This window comes from Lygodium microphyllum, unplaced genomic scaffold, assembly GCF_053477565.2.
Source record: "Lygodium microphyllum isolate KBCC unplaced genomic scaffold, Lygodium_microphyllum_v1.1.10 scaffold_31, whole genome shotgun sequence".
In the NCBI taxonomy this organism is placed as follows: domain Eukaryota; kingdom Viridiplantae; phylum Streptophyta; class Polypodiopsida; order Schizaeales; family Lygodiaceae; genus Lygodium; species Lygodium microphyllum.
The window spans coordinates 15,642,232-15,657,951 of NW_028229514.1; the positions used below are offsets into that span (position 1 = coordinate 15,642,232).

The following is a 15,720-nucleotide window of genomic DNA, read 5'->3' on the forward strand; positions in this document are numbered from 1 at the left end:
GAAAAAGAAAGAAGACATGAGTGAAGAAGCATGACAAGAGAAGAGAGAAAAATATTTTTAAAAAAAGGATAAGGATAAAGAGAAGAAAAAGAAGAGAAAAATGGAGAAAAGAAGAAGGAGAAGAAGATGAAGAGGAAGTAAGAAAAAAAGGGGGGGACTACCCATTTCCACCCCTATCTAAAAAAAAAGGGATATTCCTGCCCAACACCATTCATGGAAGCAAGAGCTGATCTCTTGGTTGCCTATGGATCCACCCTATTGTCCTTATAACTCCATGCGCTTCCATCACCTCCAAGGCAACCACACCCACCAAGGGCCTCATTGTCCTGCCGCTACACAATCATAGTGTGAAAAACTCTAGAGTGTGACTTTCTTATTGATCTAGAGAGCAATGCCATTTTAGTCATTAATGTTGGTGTCCGTAGTGTGGATGGTGTAAAAATATTAGATTTTTGGACAAGTTTAGCCAATTTTTGATCATTTAGATATTATCTCTTGTAAAAATCCAAGAAATGTAGACAACTTCTAGAATAGGATGGCATGTAAAAGAAAGTAGTTAACCATTTTGAGAGGATTTTATGTAAAAAGAAGGATTGGTAAAATTGCGCGACACACTTCGAAGTTGGAGATGAAGGAGTGATCAGGCAGAATTCTGGTCAGGTATCTTGTTATTTTACTGCCCTTTTAGAGCCAATGGAGGCATCAAATTGGTGGTTTGAGCAACATAGAGGAATGTATTTTTTAATGCACGTTTTTTGTCTACAAGAGATTTATCTTCTCATAATGTAGAAATAAACTAAAAGGATTCATCTATGTGAGCATTCTTCTACATCTTTTATTTCTTTGAGCCCCTTCTCTTTCATCTACTCCTCTCCTTGAATCTCCCTTCACCCTACTGTCTCTTATCCCCATGGTAGACTTTCTACCCCAAAGGCTCTGACAGTTGTGAACCAGACGTGAAATTCGACAGCAAAGGTTTGTAAAGATGGGGAATTCTACTAGATCAAGTGGTGGTGATGCTTTACAACAGATGATTGCTTTGTTGGAGTACCAACAACATCAACAATTCTTGTTACAACAAGAGATGCATACTCGATAGGAAGTAGAAATAATTGATTCCTTAGTTGTGAATGCATTACAAGCAGTGGGACAATAATTAAAACAATTTAAAGGTCAGAATGTTTAGGACTTCATCTGATTGTATGAAGAAAGATGTTGTTTCATGGGGTACCGGATTATGCATGGAATCGGTATTTCTCCCATTTGGCCATGCATGCTTTGCATGATCAGGTTGATGCATTACATAAAAGAGATACTGATTGGATAGCTTTTAAGAAAGCTTTGAGAGAAGAGTTTTTTTTGGAAGATGTAGGATTGGTAAATAAAAAGACATTTATAGATTGGATTGAAAATCCCAATAAAGGGTTGGCTGCTATAGCTTTGCTTCATGAATTTGAAAGTCTGTATGTGCAGTTGGATGTCGATGAGTAGCAATCATTGGAGAGTCGGAAAATTGATTTGTTTCTAAAGGTTGCAGATCCTGTATTGCACGATAAGTTGACTAGTTGTTTAGAAAATGTCTATTCTGAAATAGGATAGAAGTAGGACTTACTAATCATTTAGAATATGCCTCTTCTGAAATAGGACTAATTTAACTGAAGAAGTGCATATGTTGGTAAAGAGAGAGCGGATGAAATTAAGATGGGGTATAGGCAGCACACCGGCTAATGCTTGGCTAGTACTCAGAAGGGGTTGAAATTGCATCCTAGGCACTTGTAACTACGACAGAACAACCGGCTATACCTGTTGGTCTGACTCTTAAAGGTGATGTTGTGGATGAATTAATCAAAGGCATGCGTCATTTGAGGCTGAATTTGATAGAAATTAATGCAAAGGTCAAAAAACTAGATGTCAAGGTAGAAGAGAAGGATCACGCAATAGCCCAAAGGCCATAGAGAGAAGGATACAAGAGGAGATGCATTTGGTGTGACAAATTACAGCATGGAAAGTGAGATTGTACAGCCTACCATGAAGTGGAAGAAAAAAGGTTAGCCTTTTGGAAAGATGAAAAAATACATGCAATAGAAACTGGTCTTCCAATAGAGCCAAAATTTGGAAATGGTGGCATGTAGAAGAGGTTGGAAGAGATGGCTGCAAGGACATCATTTGTTGCCATAGATGCAGCCACATATGGATTGAGAATTCAAAGGACTGATGAAGCTCGTAAAGGAGGCATGGCTGAAGCAAAATCTCGTGTTTGGATGCAAGCATTAGATTGCATGGAAAAGGGTAAACAACAAAGTCTAAATTGGCTTATGCAAGTTAGAGTATAGGAGGGAGAATAGGATGGATTGCATTAGTGGATTCATTTTTAGCCTATGCTTATTTGGCCATGGATCATAATTAAGAAGCTCTTGTGGAAGAAAAGAGAAGAAGGGATGAGGACACTACTAGTCGTTCCTTTTCAGGCCCATCTAAAAGCATAACACGAAGTAAAACAAAGCAACAGAAAGAGGTTGAAAGAGCCATACTTGAGCATATTATGGAGGATTCATCTCAAAAGAAGAAACAAGAAGGAAAGAAAAGGGGCAAGCAGCCCAATAAGAGGTTACAATCAGATCTTAAGACTGCCACAAACCTTAAAAAGGTCTTGGAAGATCGCATACTCGGTAGTAGAGTGAAATTCACACTTGGCCAAGTTCTTTGAATTGCAAAGCATGGATTTCATGATGCAATCATTGATATGTTGAAACGAAAAAGAAAGTTTGATGGTGAAATTTTGCAAGGATTGATGCAGGTTGACAAAGACATAGAGAAACATCTTCAGAGGGAATATGATGATGCATGTAATGTTGTTTTGGAATAGGATGATGTTGAAAGTGGGCTAAATGGGAGTTGAGACAATAAGCTTGTGGCTAAAATTGTTCTTATGGACAGCAATAAGCATAGAGAGAAGGTTATGTATAATGGGGATGTCCATCATCAAGGCATGAAGAAGAAGATTCATTGTTTTCCAAGCAGTCATTATTCATGAACGCATTGGGCTTTTGCTACAACAAAAAAAATTGTTGAAGTGGGAGATACAAAGACGCCTTGCATAGCTCTCTTGGATCATGGTTCCGAAATCAATGTTATGGCGGTAGGCAGCTTGTATGACAATGGAGGTTGGCGGATTGATGTAGATCCGAGATGGCACATGCGGGTAGTAAACAATTCATCAGGGGATCTTTATGCGGCTTGTTCGAATGTACCTGTGAGTATTGGAGAAGATAGGAATGAATATCATTTTTTTCTGTAGGATTTATGAAGATATATGGTGATTTTGGGGTAACCCTAGATTTCGAAATCAACGCTAGAAAAAAAATGCTTGGATGATGGTTCTTTATATGCTCGGGTTTGGACTAAAGACAATACAAAGGCAGTACAATTTCTCACTGTTTGTGTGAATCATCCCCGCAATCGCGATAGGCTACGAGATAATCCTATGCAACCTAATGCACAAGAGTTTAAGGGTTTTTAGACAACACTACTGTAAGTGGAGACTATGGCAGTGCATTTAAGAAGATAATTATGCCTCCAAGAAAGGGGAAAATTGTTTTTGTGTCTGGATTGCGAGAATGGACAGCATCTAGTCTTGGCAATTTTAAGAATATTTCAGCCATGTGTAGGGCTGAAAAGAAATATGTAGGATGGGTTGAAAAAGAACTGAAGATTTATGGTTTGATGACCGCAAATGAAGGTATTTAAAGGTTAGTTTCAGGTGTGGTTGATGTTGATACGGTGGCTAAAATTTCTCTAGCAATTAATGCTAAAAATAGGACAGAAAAAGAGGTTACTTCTCTCGACACTTTAGAGATGTATGAAGTCATTCAAGAGTTTGATGAGCATGAATGTTATGGGCTCCAATATGGGCTACAAAATAGGATTGAAGCAAGGGTGGACATAAAGTACAAAATAGTTGCAAAGAAGGTTAAGCCTGTGGATTTGCCTTTACCACCTAAAAGTGATGGGTTTGCTGAAAAAGTGACTCGACATCCTAGTTTATGGGATCCATAAATTTACAACTGAAACTTTGCAAAAGTTGAAAATTGGTGATACAAGCTTTCTTTTGCCTATAGAAATGGCTTCTTTCTTGGAGATGTTGGCAAGGCATGGGAAATCCTTTGCATTTCAGCCAAATGAAATTGGATGTGTTGATCATAGTTGCACCTTTGGTGATCTTTGCAGTACCTCATGTGCCGTGGAATTTAAAGCTTATTCTAGTACCTCAGGCATATTTGTCTAAGCTACTTGAGCTTCTGAATGAGAAGATCATGATGTGGATTTTGGAGCCCTCTTTAGCTCCATAATCGAATCAGTGGTTTACTATTCCAAAGAAGAATGGTTCTTTGAGGTTTGTACAAGATCTACAACCAGTTGATAAGTTCACCATAAGGAATGTTGAATCAGGCCCGATAGTGGATGAATTTGTAGGCAAGGCAATTTACTCTATTAAAGATTTATATTCATGATATGGTCAGTTCTAGCTTGCATTGGAAAGCCAGAATATCACCACCATGAAGACACTGCTAGGATTGGTTATTAGGATGTGTATGCTTCCACAAGGAGCAACCAATTGAGTGGTGCATATGGTGAATGCTATGCATAAAGTTGAGGGAATATATTTCTCAGTCGACCTTACCCTTTCTTGATGATGTGCCAATAAAAGGTTTATGATATCCATGAGAAGAATGAAGAGCTGAATGATCAAGGATGTAGAACATGTGTGGTTGATCATATTATTGATTGTGACACGATTTTGAGCCATCGTGAAGAAGTGCATTTAACTCTATCTAGAGAAAAGTTTGTTTTTGGAATAGAGGAAGTATTAGTTGTTGGGCACATATGTGGACTATATGGGAGAAATCCCTCACCAATAAAGATTGAAGCCATAAGTAGGATGAGAGAGACATGTTCGAATGTATCCGAGGTGAGAATATTTTTGGGTGCATGTATCTTTTACTTGATATGGATTCCACATTTTCCTCATGTGGCTGAAAGTTTATATCAACTCTTGAGAAAAGGACAAAAGTTTTGGTGCGGTAAACATCATACAAAAGTAGTTTAGAAGTTAAAATGCTTATTGATTTCAGCTCCAACACTAAAGAGAGAAAATTATGAGAATGGGTAGCCTATTATTCTCACCGTGGATACAAGCCCAATTGGCATTGGTTGGGAAGTGGGCCAGGATTATGTTGATGGGAATAGGTATGCCATTTGGTTTGGAGAAAAGGTCCTCAGTGAACGGCAATGGCGGTATTCTCAGGTCAAAAGAGAGCTTTGGGGTGTTGTGACGACCCTTAACTATGATAGGGGGTATTTTATGGGAGCACATGTAGTGGTAGAGACTAATTGTCTACCTCTATTGAGCATGATAGTAAATTGCTGAACTCCTGATATTGCCATGTTACAGTTGATTGCATATATAAAGTCACTTAACCCTGATTTTTAGCATTTACATGTAGAGATAACCCCATGGCTGACATGCTTCCGTGAGCAAGGTTTGAAGATGAAGAGGATGATGTGGTAGGTGCTGAAAATGGCTTTATAACAACAGGGAATGAGTATGTTGTTACTACAGGTACAACTCTTGTAAGAAGGATTTCAGTAGTAAAAAAAGAACTTACAACCATGAAGAAGAGATCGGTAGTAGAGAGAAACCATCATCAATGTTATGCTTCATTAAGAACACGATTTTTGGAAGAGTTGTATGAGGATGATTGGCTAAAAATAGAGGCCAATATCTTAGCCTCATGACAAACAAGGATGAGTGATCTAAATCTGAATTCAAAAGGATTAAAAGAAAAGCTTATGGGTTTTTCTTGAAAGACCAAAATTTATGGAGGCATGCAAAGAAAAAGAGAGGAGCTCTAGTACATGTATTGGGAGATACAACATCTCAACGATAGGTGATGTAGGAGTTTCATGAAAGCTTATGGGTTGGACATAGAGGAGTTTGGGGCACATTTGCCAAGGTTAGAGGGAAGTATTGATGGCAAAACATGTATAAAGATGTGGAGCATTATGTGGAATCATGTAGCGTCTCTCACATGTATTCCATGGTAAAGCATAGAGATGGGTTGCAACCGACCTATCCATTGTCTATGCATTACAAGTGGGTAGTTGATTTGGTTACTATGCCTAAAGGTTTATGGAATATGATCTTGTGCTTGCATAAGAAAACTTGACAAATAAAGTGGAAGGTCGAGCTCTTAGTGCAAAGACTAGTCAAGAAGTTTGCAGATTCTTATTGGAAGAAGTCTTTTTGCAAGTATGGTTGTGTTGGCAACGTGGTTGAAGATAGAGGAGAATTGGATGCAAATGAGGCTCATCACTTATTTTCACAATTGGGTATCGAGCTGGCTTTAACTTCAGCCTATAATCCTAAAGAAAATGGCAAAAGTGAAAGAGATCATCAACCTATGATTAAAACATTAGCAAAGTCATGCAAGGGCAAGATGAAAGAGTCGCCAAGATTGTTACCCTTTGCTTTGTGGGTTCATAGGACCACTCATAGTGCAATTACAGGGCATATCCCTACTGAATTAATGTATGGACAACAACCAATCATGCCTATTGAGGAGACTATTGCTACTTGGAGTGTTCTACCATGGGAAGAGGGTTTGAATAGAGAAGAGTTGCTGACCTTGTGCATTAGACAATTAGAAAGAAGGCATGAAGACATTGAGACAACCATGAAAAAGCTGAAGACTACAAGGATCAAGAACTAGAAGAGGTTGGAAAAGCAACAGAGACTTCGACCACGAGCTATATAAGAAGGAGACTAGGTACTAGTTTATGACAGTAGCTTGGAAAATCAGCATAATGCTAGTCAAAAGATGGCAAAGTGGTGGTTTGACTGATAAGTGGTAAGGTTTGTTTTTTATAATGCTACGTATGCACTAAATGAGATGGATGGGATAGCTCTAAGGACTTCAGTGGGCTGGAAAACGTATCAAGCTCTTTTAACATAGGGAGTCTTCAGCATATGAGTTAAAAGAATTGGATACTGAGCATAAACATGAGAATATGAAAGAAGAAGAGGTAGAAGATGAAGACATTGACATGGCACAACTAGATACTTCTTCTAACACTACAGATGCATAAGACTTTGGCACATGTAAGAGGATGTGTAGGTTAGGAGGGGATGGATGTCGTGCCGCTATGCCATCAGAGTGTGTAAAACTCTAGAGTGAAGCTTTCTTATTGATCTAGTAAGCAAATGCCATTTTAGTCATTAATGTTAGTGTCTGTAGTGTGGATGGTTCAGAAATATTAGATTTTTGGACAGTTTAGCCAATTTTTGATATTTAAGATATTATCTCTTGTAAAAATCCAAAACTGTAGACAACTTCTAGAATAGAATGACATGTAAAAGAAAGTAGTTTAACCATTTTGAGATGATTTTATGTAAAAAGAAGGATTGAAAAAATTGCGCGACGCGCAATCACTATTTTAAAGCAATGAACAACACTTTGAAGTGGGAGATGAAGGAGTGATATGCCAGAATTCTGGTCACGTGTCATGCTATTTTACCCCCCTTTCAAAGCCAATGGAGGCATCAGATTGGCGGTTTGAGCAGCATAGAGGAAGGTATTGTTTTATGCACTTTTTTGTCTACAAGAGATTTATATTCTCATAATGGAGAAATAAACTAAGAGGCTTTATCTCTGTGAGTATTCTTCTACATCTTCTATTTCTTTGAGCTCCTTCTCTTTCATCTAATCCTCTCCTTGAATCTCCCTTCACCCTATTGTCTCTTACCCCCATGGTAGAATTTCGACCCCAAATGCTCTAACACTGCTCCTAGCTCCCACATATCACTCCACCCATCATCCTATCCTCTATCATGCCGTCGTGCCACTTGCTTCTATGCAACAACATTGCCTCTTGCTCTTCATCCTTCCTTGACCTCCCTGTGGACCTCACTATCTCATCACTTGCCACCTGCCTATGGTCACATCCACCACACTCTTGCCATTGCTACTAGTTGTGGCCTTGTGCTCACATGTGTAAGAGAGCATCAATCAACCTTCTCTATCCACTAGCCTATTCATATCTCCTTGCCTGCCATGTCGACGCCTAATGGTCGTTGAATGGCTACCAGGCCTTTCATAGTGTCCTTCTTTTACCACTCAACATCATCTCCTATGGCTCCCCCTTGCCACTATTGCCAGTCACCATTGTTCTCCCCATACCCATCTTCACCTCCCTCAATCTCCACCATGACTAGTGCCTACTTCTCTTATCCACCTCCTCCATGCTACATGCCACAAGCCACCCATCCGCTATCTCAAGTAGCCACTATCATCCTCCAACCTCTTCCCACCACAAGTTTCCATTGCCCTATTGCATCTACCGCAAAGTTGCACCACCATCAACCATCAAACACACTCACCCCTACCACATAAATACGCAAACACACTCATACCCCACCACCCACATTAACACATAAACACATCACACACACCACACCACATGAACATCATCCCATGTACACACATAGACTACACATTCCTCTTTGTAGGGGGATATAAAGTAGTAACTCATTTCCTTGCAATTATTTTTAAATCTTCCTCTTTTCTCCATTTAAGGGGGGATGCTGGAAGAATATTCAAATATCTTATGTAAGCCTTCCAAAGTCAACAAATATTATCTACTCGAACTCTTCTCATTTATGATCATCTTATCATGTAGCACATACCAAGTGCATATCGTTTTCCACTAACTGCCCACCTTCCAGAATGACCTCTTTATGAGGCATGCTTGTATATAAACACTACTTGTACAACAATGAATACAATTAAGCTTCAATCAAGTGTTTTCTTTTCTTGCACTCTTGCATTCTTTTCTCCATTTTCTTAGAGTTGGTTTTAGAGTGTGAAGTAGCCTAGGGGGGTTTACCTATAAGTAATCATCTATATAATGTGCATTCAAAGGATATTAAGAAATACCCTTTCTTTATATGCTATAAGACCTTAAAACGACTCCTTTTCCTTTAGTAAACTTATAGCTTTTTTAAATTATAAATTAAAAATCTAAATTTTAAATATAATCCTGTAAATTTTATGAAATATAATACCCTTTCTTTTGAACTTATGTAGTATCTTACATGTTTAATAAAGGAATCCTTGGGGAAGCAACAAAGTTAAACATGCATTAGTGCATTTACTCCATACAATTATAATCTCCTTTATTGTTTGAATGTGTCTGTCTTTTCTATATGGTGAAATTATGCTCGCTAACATAAAGACTTGATATGTGCCACATTGGCTAGTGACACCTAATCTAGTGGCTGTAGCAAAAATAATACTAATAGTAGCAAAGTAGAAGGAGAAATCAAAGTAGTAGTCACAATCATAGTAGTGGTAGTAGTAGCAGTAGCGATAGTAGTAGTAGGGAAGTTTAAAAATTCCATAAGGTAGTAATAATAGTGATTATTGTGATATTTATGATAACTATATTGCATAGAAGGGTTTTTCTTGCGTAACGTTATTAGTGCTTCCCATTTCGATAAAATTTTTCATAAACAAACTTAGGGAGCATGGAACATGAAACCTCATATTTTTGTGACTTCTTGATGGTTTATTTTTTATGATTCTCAAATTTGTAAGTGTTGTGTGTAAAAATAAGGCACAGTATTGAAGAAAGGTAATGGCAACAATATGGATTCTTTAAGAATAATGCCTAAGCATATTGATTTGTATAGCAATAATGTGTTAACATAGTGCGACATATATCAGGATGTTTTTGTGACCTCTCGATCGATGGATTACTTTTTATGATTTCCAAAAGTGTGGTAGCGACGCTTAATGAGGTTGTAAACCTCGACTGTGTAGCAACGATGTGTCGAGAAGGTGTGACACGAATTAACATGATCACGGCAGTGTGGTGGCGACGCTTTTAATGAGGCTATAAACCTCGTCCTTCTCGATGGCGAAGGCGGTCTGGAGCACGTCCTCGGGCAGCGGAGGCTTGGCGGCGAACAGAGCGGGGGCGACCTGGGAGGTGCCCGGGTTCTGGCTGTTGAGCGCGGAGATAGCGAGGGCAGGCTTCTTCTTGTCCGGGTTGATCTGGAAGTGGACGAGACCGCGGGGAAAGACGAAGAGATCGCCCTTGTACAGGGTCTGCTGGAAGAGGGTGTTGTTGGTGGTGGAGACGAAGCCTACCACAAGCGTGCCCTCGGCAAGGAAGAGAACCTCGGTGGCACGCGGGTGGACGTGTGGAGGGTTAAGCCCACCATTGGGCGCGAAGTCGATGCGGGCCACGGACAGGCCTTGGGTGTTGAGTCCAGGGAAGGTGAGGGCCGACGCCAGCTGCACAGCGGAGCCGAGCGCCTTGTTAAATTGGCCTTGCTGGCGAAGCAGAGGAGAGGCGAAGTCCTTGGCCTCCACTTGTTGGGGATTCTTGCACAGCAGACCGTTCACGGTTGTGATTCCGGCCGCCTGCGCCCACTGATCAGCCACGCAGAAGTCCTGCAAGGGGTCCTCATCCGCCGCCTCAGTGCGAGTTATCGGGTCGACGAGCTGCTGCGCCAACGTGATAGCTACAATTAGCATAGCAAGCTTAATTAGTGATGATGCCATGGATACAGTATTGCGTATGGTGAGTGCAGGACGGTAGATATGAGAAAGCAGGGGTCCGAATGGTTCTCTAGTATCTAGTTAACCTCTTCCGATCAGCGAATACTGTATAAACAGATCACGCTTTTCAGCAAGCACAAATGGGGGTTTCTAACGTCTAGGAATGAACAACTGCTGCGCCGGTGATCGAATGGTGGGAAGATCGAGCCTTCGATTCCATATAAGTAGTACGAGCTAGATGCGTGGATAATCGTCCGTATACCAGGTCATGAGCTTGTTTACCAGGTCTTTCATACTCTTGTGGATCCAATCACGCGGGGAGGTTTTTCGTCGCACAGCAGGTTTTATCCGGCCTGCATAACATTAAAATAAGAGACTCTACGTTTCAACTAAGTTGTATGCAAAAAGTATTTATCTTATGTAAAATACATATGAAGTCGTCCTTCACTCGTTCATGGAATGCTTCCAGTCGCTCCGGCCTACGACTTGGTAGTTCATCGTTTCTCATCGGCTTTCTTGTGACACGGGTAGGTTATTGAAGTTTTCCAACGTGTACGATGTTTTTCCAAAACGGATAGAAAACATGTTTTCATGAGCGTGGCCCGTCTATGGCAAATGGCCACTACAAGGTGTGAGCTTGGGGATTTTCATATTTATATCATTAACCCATCTAATAATATGATTGGTAGGATAAACTAATGCTATTCTTGTAATGTGTTGTAATGAACCCAAGGTCAAGTGTTCTATTCTTATGGGCAACAATATTCTACAATGTAACAAGGTGATGTAATCATAAGGGCCTACCAAGGTAAAAGTGGAGGCTTAGTTCAGATATAATAACCACACGGGAAATCTACATAGGAATAGTTATAAAGGTGCTAAAATAATAGAGAAATTTGGATAGATCTTAAGAAATAAGTTACTCAAATTACACATATCAAGTTCTTATTTTGCTCAGTGTTAACTTTTTATTTCACAAGTTAATAGTAAGATATACATAAAGATCTCTTAAAAATTTATCTATCATGTTATATTATATATATTTGATTTGATTTAGGAATTTTCTTAACAACTCTATCTGTGTGTGTGTACACGTGTGCATAGATATGTGCAAGTGGAGGATGGGCTTGAGGGATTCACTACATATATATCCTTTGTATCACATGCGTTCAAGGCTTGTTTATAGATAACCTTATCGATGAATTTTTCTTGAATGAAACCGAGAGAGTTCACTTAATAGAACATGTAAGGTACCATGTGAATTCAAAGGAATTTGTATTTTACTTAGTAACATTTTTAGGTTTATTTTTACAAAGGGGGTTTTTCAATTATTGCTTGAAAAAGCCCCTAAATTTAGTAAAGGGGTCATTTTATAGCCTTACAGCATGTAGAGAAAGGGTACTTATTAGTACCCTTTCAACACACGTTATATAGATGATTTTTGATAAGTGCACCCTCGGAAATAGAACACAACGCTTATTTATTAAATGTATAAGTAACTCTTTTATTTGACACCCTTCTATATATTAAAAATGTATAAAAATAGTATTTTTAAAAGCACTTTTTTTTGAACCCATGTGATACACACATATATTCTAGACTAACCGCCTCGAGGGAATGGGCAATATATGTGTAAGTTACACATGCGTACATATTTATATGTGTGTGTAGACATGCATATGTATGGATGTTAAAGATATAACCTTTCCAAATATCTATGCATATAGGGATATGTACTCATGCATGCGTACTAACAAAATAGTTATCAAGGATATTTAAAAGAAGTTCAAAAGATTTCTATAGCTAGGTTTTAACACTTGCAAGCAGGCATCTTCTAAAATAGTAAAGTACTTATTGATTGTAATGCAACTCTATTACACTACACAAACAAGGTTATTTGAAAACAAATAAGGAGGTAGTTAACTTTTGTGAACATCAACCATGTGTGCATATGGGAAAGTGAAAAAAGCCTAATAAACTTGTTTTATAGAGATCTTTGCATTGTAGACTAATTAGACATCTTTTTCGTTGAAGATGATGCATTAGAATGATGATAACTGTGAAATTTTCTTTATAATATCATATTTATGAGTGAACAAGAAAAGTAGCACCACATTATCATATGCTAATGAGATCCTTTAAGACATATCTTACTTGCCCTTGTGTGTAGTGTATATGAGAATGTAGAAGCAAACACATACACAAGCGAGACCTCCTCACTACAACATATCCTTTGGCAAGTAAAGATTGTAATTACTATTTAACTTGTAAGAATTTTCTCTTGTTAGTGGGCTTTCACTTCCTAACTTGAATGCAAGAACTAAAAGCTTAACACCCATACAATAATGGAAGTGTATTTGCCATCGGTATGTGGCTTCTATGTCGTTGGTTAGATTTCCTAGATAAAAGACCAAGAATGGTAGCTCCTTTTGCATGTTTTAATAGTACACATTGTGGCATGGCATTCATTGGGCCCCTTATATTAGCAAATACCACTATGCAACTCATGATCCTAGTAGCTACTACACTTGCATGTTTGGTTGGATGGACAAAGACCCACGTAGACTACTATGGTAATCTATCACTACAAGGATATAGGATAATAGTGACCATCATTTCCGACGCAAATTAGCCGCGTTGTTATTAGCGTCGCAAATGCGATGTAAATAGTGATGGTAGTCAGATGAAAAAATGCAAAGCGCGGCATTTTGCACAAAAGAGCGAAAGAGGGAGGAAAAGAGAGATTGAACTGCATCTTGCATTTGAGAGGGAGAAGGAGAGTTTCTCATTGGCGCTGCCGCCATTTGCGAAGAAGATGAGGAATTGCATGAAGGGAGAAGAGAAGCCGCCATCGTGAAGAGGAGCTACCGAATCCATCCTCGGACCTTTGCCGTGAATGCATTGCTCCCTCTTGGTTTGTTTTTGTTATTTCTCTTTTTGTTTTGCTTGTTTTTGTTAAAAATGATGTGTATTGAGAGAGAAAGAGAGGAAATGAGAGAGGGAGAGGAAGAGAGAAAAAGAAAGAAGGAATGAGACAGAGAGGGAATAAACATGAAACATAATAAAGAAAGAGAGAGAGAGAGAGAGAGGAAGGAGAGAGGAGAATGAATGGATAAAAAACAAAGAGAGAGTAAGATCTTGTTCTTTAATATCTTATTTTCTTGTTTGTTATAGTAGTAGTAATTCTTTAATATCTTCTTTTCTTGCTTGTAGTGGTAGTAGCAGTAGTAGTAGTAGTAATTCTTTAATTTTTTCTTTTCTTGTTTGTAGTGGTAGTAGTAGTAGTAGTACTAGTGGTAGTGGTAGTGGTAGTGATAGTTCTTTAATTTCTTATTTTCTTATTTTTTGTTGTTCTTATTATAGTAGTGGTAGTGGTAGTGGTAGTAGTAGTAGTAGTTCTTTAATTTATTCTTTTCTTGTTTTTTTTTTCTAGAAGTAGTAGAATATATATATATATATATATATATATATATATATATATATATATAGTGAAAGGTGTACCTTTAGTGTGTTCGAGAAGGCGAGTACTAGTAGTAGTAGTGGTTTTGTGTACTACCACGAGATGGAAAACACTTCGACATAGGGTAGCTACTCCCTCGTCCCCATGCATAGCATAATAGACTTTACATACTATAGGCATGAGCCTTGGAATACAGGTGCTACTCCTCACTCCCTTGCAAGTTCGAGAGAGCATGGCTCATGTGGTTGTTGTGGAGGTACCGACGTAGTGTCTCTGTCTCGTCCTGCTACATTACCTATGGGATTTATCACACTGGTGGGACGTCTACTCTAGTCACTCCAACTTTTTCTTAGTCATCCGCAAATGACACCACTATGGGTGCTACTTTGAGAGATACTATCCTTGTAGGTAGACTAGATCATGTACAGGGTCTCATAGATATGCCCAAGAGCGTAATTGTAGGTACTCGGGGGGGTTCACTATATATATATTCTCTATATAACGTGAGTTCATGGCGTATTTATAAATATCCTAATCTGTGAATTTTTCTTGAATAAAGCACAACCCATTTCTATTCAATCTGTAAGTAACCCCTTTATATAACACCCTTTTATATGTAAAAAAAATATAAAATTGATGTTTTAAAAACCCCTTATTTTGAACTCACATTATATATACATATATTCATGAGTGACTCCCCCCAACGTAGGTGGGAGAGGACAAATCTTAGGCTTATCCTAGAGGGATATGGATATGTTGTAGATTATAGGACCGAAGCCATCATCATGAATGATCAAGGGAGGAGAGTAATGGCTTGTATGAGAGAGTTGTGCCAATAATTTTTTCAGTACGTCTTTGATCATTGGAAGAACATACTAGAGTGGAGCAAGGACTACATAGTAGCATCCTTGGATGAGGAGTTTTCGATACCCACAGCAGCAGATAGGTTTTGCATAGGATGGATGATGGAGTGCATGCGTGCATACACACACGAATGATCAGACGTATGCAAGACACTTAGGAGTGGGGCTTCAAAGTCCGAGTGCTATGACTAGCATCGACTTAGAGAGGAGGCTACAAATTCTCCAGGACATTGGAGAGAGAAACACATGAGGCGGCGAGGGCACGATTGGAGGCATGAGTGGTCCATCATCTTGGGAGTGCTGTCCATAGGACTTATCTAGAGGACTTTGTAAGTTTTTCTTTTGTTTTACTTACTTATTTTTTTGCATTATCCCTTGTACTAACAATTGTGTTTTTAACAGTTGTATTTTGTTTTCTTTATAACACTCCATTGCAAAACGTGATTTCATTGGCCTAGAGACTTGATATGCAGAGAGATACAGTCTCATGCATTGATCGACCGATTGTATGGACACGGTGGCCCAATAAGTCACTCATCTTTCTTGTTTGTAATTACTAATTTTAAAATGCATTATTATATGGTGGACTGATATGTAGTTTTTTTTTTGCAGAGTCTGTTTGATGCTCCTTTGTAGTGGGATGAGCTTTCAGATGGCGAGGATCTATAGCTCACCCTTTGATCTGTGGACCACATATCCTCCTCTTTTTTTATCATGTGATTTATGTAGGCATTTTCTATATACTATCTTATTATCATCATTTGTAGCTTGCCAT

The 15,720-nt window shown here is 38.8% G+C and overlaps 1 pseudogene; it reads right to left on the bottom strand.

The window, feature by feature from the left end:
- Positions 1–9,654: 9,654 nt before the first annotated feature.
- LOC148009348 (germin-like protein 8-2 pseudogene) lies at positions 9,655–10,799 on the bottom strand (annotated as a pseudogene).
- Between the last annotated feature and the right edge of the window lie 4,921 nt (positions 10,800–15,720).